Source organism: Cynoglossus semilaevis, chromosome W, assembly GCF_000523025.1.
Source record: "Cynoglossus semilaevis isolate Cse_v1.0 chromosome W, Cse_v1.0, whole genome shotgun sequence".
NCBI classification, from domain to species: domain Eukaryota; kingdom Metazoa; phylum Chordata; class Actinopteri; order Pleuronectiformes; family Cynoglossidae; genus Cynoglossus; species Cynoglossus semilaevis.
The window spans coordinates 3,865,294-3,871,581 of NC_024327.1; the positions used below are offsets into that span (position 1 = coordinate 3,865,294).

Below are 6,288 nucleotides of genomic sequence, written 5' to 3' on the forward strand. Positions count from 1 at the left end.
TCTGTTCATTATCTTTATGGACAGAATTTCTAGGCGCAGCCAGGTGTCGGGTGGGGTCTCTGGGAGGAGATCTAGGGGAAGACCTAGGACACACTGGAGCAACTACGTCGCTCGGCTGGCCTGGGAGCGCCTTGGGGTCCCCCCAGAAGAGCTGGAGGAAGTGTCGAGGGAGAGGGAAGTCTGGGTGTCCCTGCTCAGACTGTTGCCCCCGCGACCCGGCCCCGGATAAGGGGTTGATGATGAATGGACGGATGGATGTTAACATTCTGAGTACCAGTAACCAAGGCTGTGTATCAATGTGGGCCACATTTTAGTTAATCAGGCTAGATACGGACACAAAAACTGAGCCCATCTCCTGGACAAATACAGAGAAATACGGGAGATAAAAGAATGGAGAGACCGGGACTGAAACAAAAGTGGATGAATCCTCTGAAAAACATAGCACAAATACATGACATATTATTTTCATAACTGCCAGATATTCTGTCTACTATTTTGACATATTAAAACATTTTGTCAATGATAAGATACAATAAGATTTAAAACTTTTGGGTTTATAGTACCGTGTGGTCCAGAGAATTAACAAAAAAACAACTTCCTCTACAAATATATGCCACAGAAGTGAAATAGAAAAAACTACTAGCGGTGATATCTATTACTGCATGCACGTGTGGAACAGGCACATCTGGTCTCTGTTCTTTCACTAAGTATGACATTCAATGTAAAGGTATAGTTACTTAATGAATTACTAAATTAAATGACGTCAGATAACAGATACTGGGATTTTAAATATTATCCAACGTCAACATTTTATTATTAAAATGAGTTATTAATCTGTCACAGCTTAAACAAACTAATCATCCCGATAAGGAAAGGAAAGTGAATTATTTGTCATTGTGACACAGCACACACAACGATGTGTGCTGTGACAATGTGACCTCTGTTTTTAACCATCACCAAAGTGAACAGTGGGCAGCTTTAAGCGCCCGGGGAGCAGTGTGTGGGGACAGTGCCATGCTCAGAGCACCTCAGTGGCAACTTGGCAGCTGGTGGACTCAAACCTGAAGCTTTCCAGACCCAAGTCCGCTTCCTTAACCACTAAGCCTCCACTGCCCTCAGATAAAAACCATATGATAAAATTGTGCGAGGTGAGAAAATATTATATTTAGAGATTAATTAATAACTGCCCTAAGGTTTGGCTCTGAGCTGATCCCACCCCTCCCCAAACTCCTCTGCTTCTTCATCTTTTGTTGTGTTCTGGTTCCTAACAAAACAAACACCATTAAAGTTTTACTTTTTTCTCTCACCAGTAAACATTTCCACCAGGAAGAAGCCACTTGCAAAAGAAAATAGAAATACAGACAACAAGTACATGTCACCCTGAATCTATATACAACCATCCACTTCTGGTGCCCTGGAATATTTTTATGCTGTGTTTTGATGTTTTTGTTTTTGGACAGGGGGGAGCGATTGCATACTGTAACCTACAAGACCAGTCCTAGACCATGAACCACCTGGGTTGACTCCAAGAAAATCATGTGGTATAGATTATTATCCACTGCATATATACTATTTGTTCTGCTTTTCCTGAACAAAACGTCTTAAAACGTTACAGCTGTGTGCACTCAGATTCACTGCAGTGGAGCAGACTAAAGTGAAATAAACAGTTTTTAACTACTTCTGGAAGTGGAGCACTTGACACTCAGGCACATAAACCCCTCTGATCACTTCCCCTTTCCTCTGCTTCCAATCCTTCTACAGGGCTCATCTATGCCTTGTTATGTTTTTTGCTGATGAGAGAACAAGCACATAAACTAGATAGAGACCGAATCTGGTCTTTTTCACTGTAGATCATGAAGAGGCTGCTGCTGATGTGGGGCCCAACACGGTCAACTAAGAGCATATGTGGCCATTTCACAATTGCAAACCAGATACGTGTAAGCTCTCGTTTCTAAACAAACATTACATTTCTGTTTGCATTTTCACATTTTCGACATAGTAAATTTTTTTATGGTATAAAGTAAAACCATTTTCTAGATTAAAGGTCTTCTCATATCATGGTACCAGCACCAATGGTGGTGCTTGGTCTACCTCTGCTGCCACACCAGGGATTTCGATTTAGTTTTTTCAACTATGGTGGTGAAAAAGTGGAGGTACATAAATTGAACAAAAAAAACACAGCTAGTTGTTAACCCTCCAGTTGTCCTCATATTCTGTATACACCCCGTGTCCTCTGGGTCAAAATGACCCGTCTTCACTAAACCCCCAATATAAGCAACTTAATTGAATTTTAAACACCAAATCTTATTTTGCTTGAAGAAAAAGGCAACACTCGTTGCTATGACATTGTCAATTGTATTATTGTTTACTGTATAGGTAATAAGCAATATTTGTATAGTATTTCTATAGCTTAGGAAAGAATAGAATTGTGCAAAAAGGAGTTTTGAATCCTAAGATTAGCAGCCCAAAGTAGGCTTGCAGGTCAGTCTCATCCATCCTTTTCCAGCTGTCTCCATATTTGTGAAAACCCGAAATCTCCAGGATTATTTTTTCTATTGCTGGTGTGATAAACGTGTAGAATGTTGAGACAATGTCATGGGCGTGGGAAATATCTTGTGGGTCCTGGGGTCATCCTCATGACATTCTGTTCTGCCACCCTGCCGTGTTTGTCATATGCTGCCAAGGACCATGTTATTTTTTTTTAAAAAGAAAGTATTTCAGCTTCAGGGATTTCTTCTTCTTCTGAAGATGATTCATCATGCTCTGGGTTGTATTCCTCCCCATCTTCTTCTTCTAAATCAGAGAAGTCTTGTTGAACATCTGATAAAATCAGCTCTAGAGCCTATTCAATGTTACAACGCGCACTCATGGCTTCAGCACAGAGAGAATTCGGGTTACTGTCATCTGCAGCACCTTTATAGCCTCTGGGAGTCCACACAGACAAAGAGGCAATATTGTTACGTTTGGGTCAGATCGGGTCACAGGCAGTGCAGTCCGCGAGAAGACCACCTGTCTTGTCTTGTTTACGTCTGCTACTGATTGATCTGAGACACTACTAAAACATTCTCACATTCTGTGGTGTGTAACTAACTCTGTGACTGTGATTTCAACTCAATTTGACTGTCGGGTCATTTTAAAACGAAGACAATGTTTGTACCTTTTTTTTGTACAGCTTACATGGAAATATAAATAACGGCAACAATTCACTTTTTCTAATGTCAGGGTCAATCTAGGAAAAGTTTTTAAAACAGTGGCGGGTCATTTTGACCCAAGGACAACAGGAGGGTTAAGGAGAAAAAGACCGGAAATGGTTCAAATATGACTGGCAGGGAGAACGCCTTTGATCTTTTTAAGGTGTGCGCTGTTTGCCACTCTTCACAGAAGTCCGAAAGACAACTAGACTGCAGTTTGTTCTAAAGACATTTTGTCACTTATCCAAGAGGCTTCTTCAAGAACCTCTGAACTTGAACTGTGTAGAGCCAAATGTCAGTAGAACCTTCACAGCCAGTTCACAAAGAAGACGCAAATGCACCATATCCTTTACCTGAAATGTTGGATAGTATTTAGTTTAGATCGTAGCTTTGTTGCTTTACCATCTAAGGCAGGGGTGTGGAATTACATCTTTAGGATGCGCTGGGATGCATCATCAGTGATGTTCCTGGGGCCATCGGGACATCGTACAGCAGTAGTGGCCATAAAACCTTGGGAAGAATGGTATGCTGGTAGATCCATGCCTTGAAGCGACTGGGCAGTCCAGATTTGTCAACCTTGGTGAGCCAAGCACCTAGATCACCACAGGACCTCTGGATGACAGCTGTGTCTTTCAAGCTGCAGTCAAAGAGTTTCCCAAAACTCTTGACTGGCTTTTCAGAAAGTGTTGGAATGATGGTCTCTGAGATCTTGAACCGGAACTTGTCCACAACTTTTCCCTTCTTCAAGACCAAGGACCTAGACTCACCTGGTTTGAACCTCCTCGCCCATGAGGAGCTAGGCTAGCCCGCTCCTATTCTCTCTATATATGCTCCCTCTGGGCACATCATCAAGGAATACAACATTGATTTTCATAGCTACGCCGACGATACACAATTATACATCTCGGTTGAGCCTAACGGCCATTGGATAATGCAGAGAAGCAATCAGGTTCCAATTGAAGCGGTCTTTATTTGCAGAGCTCTGGGTTGTTATGCTTGTGTTACAGGATGCGCATCGAGAGCCAAATTCTAATTCTAATCCTAATTCAGTATGCCGAGTGCATACTTTTATATCAACAAGACATATTTTCCAAGAATGAATGTACAATACATATTTTCCAAGAATAAATGTCTATGTGGGTTCTAAAGCGTATCTTCCAAGAATCAATGTCTATCTATTCCTTCTAAGAAATAGTTCTTGGTGTGGTTGTGTCACTAAGTCACATCTGCAGAGCATGCACTATATGTCTATATTTAATATTATGTGGTTATGGAGCAAGCGGGTCTAGTGCAATGTTCGTGCATCAGCGGCGTCTTATGAAACCTTGTGTGGGTGTATCCTGTGAGCAGGTCATGAGCAGTTCGTGTATGGTGACATGAGGCCTTCAACACCTTAAACACATCCCTATCAGCTGTGTCCAATTGGATGAGTAACAGCTTCCTAAAACTAAATGAAGATAAAACCGAAATTCTACTCATCGGCTCTAAAGAAAGTCGTGAGGCTCTTCACTCCAGCCTGGGAAGACTAAAACGCTACATTAAGAACTTAAGAAGAGCTTAGGTGTGGTCCTTTACTCTGATCTAAGTTTTGGACCCCACATAAATAAAATAACAAAAACTGCCTGTTTCCATCTTAGAATCGCCAATGTACGTGCCTTTGTCTCTCAACAAGACGCCGAAAAATGTAACGCACTCTTTTCAGGCCTCCCAAAAAAGTAAATTCAGAAACTGCAGCTCATCCAAAACTCGGCTGCAAGAATTCTAAAAAAAAAAAAGAAAAACTCTAAAAGATTTCTAAAAAAAAAAAAAAAAAAAAATACCCCTAGTGTGTGTGTGTGAAGAGAGTGAACGCTAGGTTGTACAGATGCAGTCAGAAAGTCGCCGCTTTTGGTTCTGTTACATTGGATTTGATCCGTTACCTTGTCTTGCCTAGGGGACTATTGGCTACAGGACTTTCAAAAAAAAAAAAAAAAAAACATTACCCCTAGTGCAGACCTTCACTGGCTGCCGGTCTCCTTTAGAATTGACTCTAAAATACTGTTGCTAGTCTTCAAATCTATAAATGCCCTTGCCCCGTGCTATATCTCAGACACACTGTTCCTTTATACCCCTGCTCAAGCCCTCAGATCTGCTGCAGCCCACCTGCTGAGAATTCCTGATCCTCCACCTACTAAGAATATAGGGGAAGCAGCATTCACCCACTACGCACTCAAAAGATGGAACGCCCTACCACAACACTTCAGGGAGGCCCCATCCATCATCACCTTTAAACGACTACTAAAAACCCATCTCTTCACGCTCGCCTACTGGTAGCAGCACAAATCCATCAGCTGGCATCAGCAAGCAGCTGGCAGATGACTACCCACCTCACCTCCTGGACTCCCGGTTGAAAGCCCTACCAGCCCAGACAGAGGGCTCCCCTGGGGGGTGCTGGATCTGCCTGAGGTTTCTTCCTAGAGAAAGGGAGTTTTTCCTCACCCCCGTTGCCCCCAGGGGACAAAAAAAATATATGGCAACCCTGTCTTCTTCTTTGTCAAACTGTTGAACCACTGTTAAAACACTTCGCGCTACATGACGAACTGTGCTACACTATATTACCAAAAGTATTCGCTCACCCATTCAAATGATCAGAATCAGGTGTCCTAATCCCTTGGCCTGGCCACAGGTGTATAAAATCAAGCACTCAGGCATGCAGACTGTGAAACAAGACATTTGTGAAAGAATGGGCCGCTCTCAGGAGCTCAGTGAATTCCAGCGTGGAACTGTCATAGGATGCCAATTAGCTCACCCATTCAAATGATCAGAATCAGGTGTCCTAATCCCTTGGCCTGGCCACAGGTGTATAAAATCAAGCAAGTCGCCGACTTTCTGCACAGTCAATTGCTACAGAGCTACAAACTTCATGTGACCTTCAGATTAGCCCAAGTACAGTACGCAGAGAGCTTCATGGAATGGGTTTCCATGGCCGAGCAGCTGCAGCCAAGCCACACATCACCAAGTGCAATGCAAAGCGTCGGATGCAATGGTGTAAAGCACGCCGCCACTGGCCTCTAGAGCAGTGGAGACGCGTTCTCTGGAGTGATGAATCACGCTTTTC

At 42.8% G+C, this 6,288-nt stretch overlaps 1 long non-coding RNA gene across 1 annotated transcript in view; it reads left to right on the plus strand.

The window, feature by feature from the left end:
* LOC112486403 (uncharacterized) overlaps positions 1-5,149 on the plus strand; it is a 12,956-nt gene extending 7,807 nt beyond the window's left edge. The window contains exons 2-3 of the long non-coding RNA XR_003048839.1: positions 4,753-4,757; positions 5,018-5,149. This is a non-coding gene — a long non-coding RNA (uncharacterized LOC112486403). The remainder of the gene's footprint in view (positions 1-4,752; positions 4,758-5,017) is intronic.
* The last annotated feature ends 1,139 nt before the right edge of the window (positions 5,150-6,288 follow it).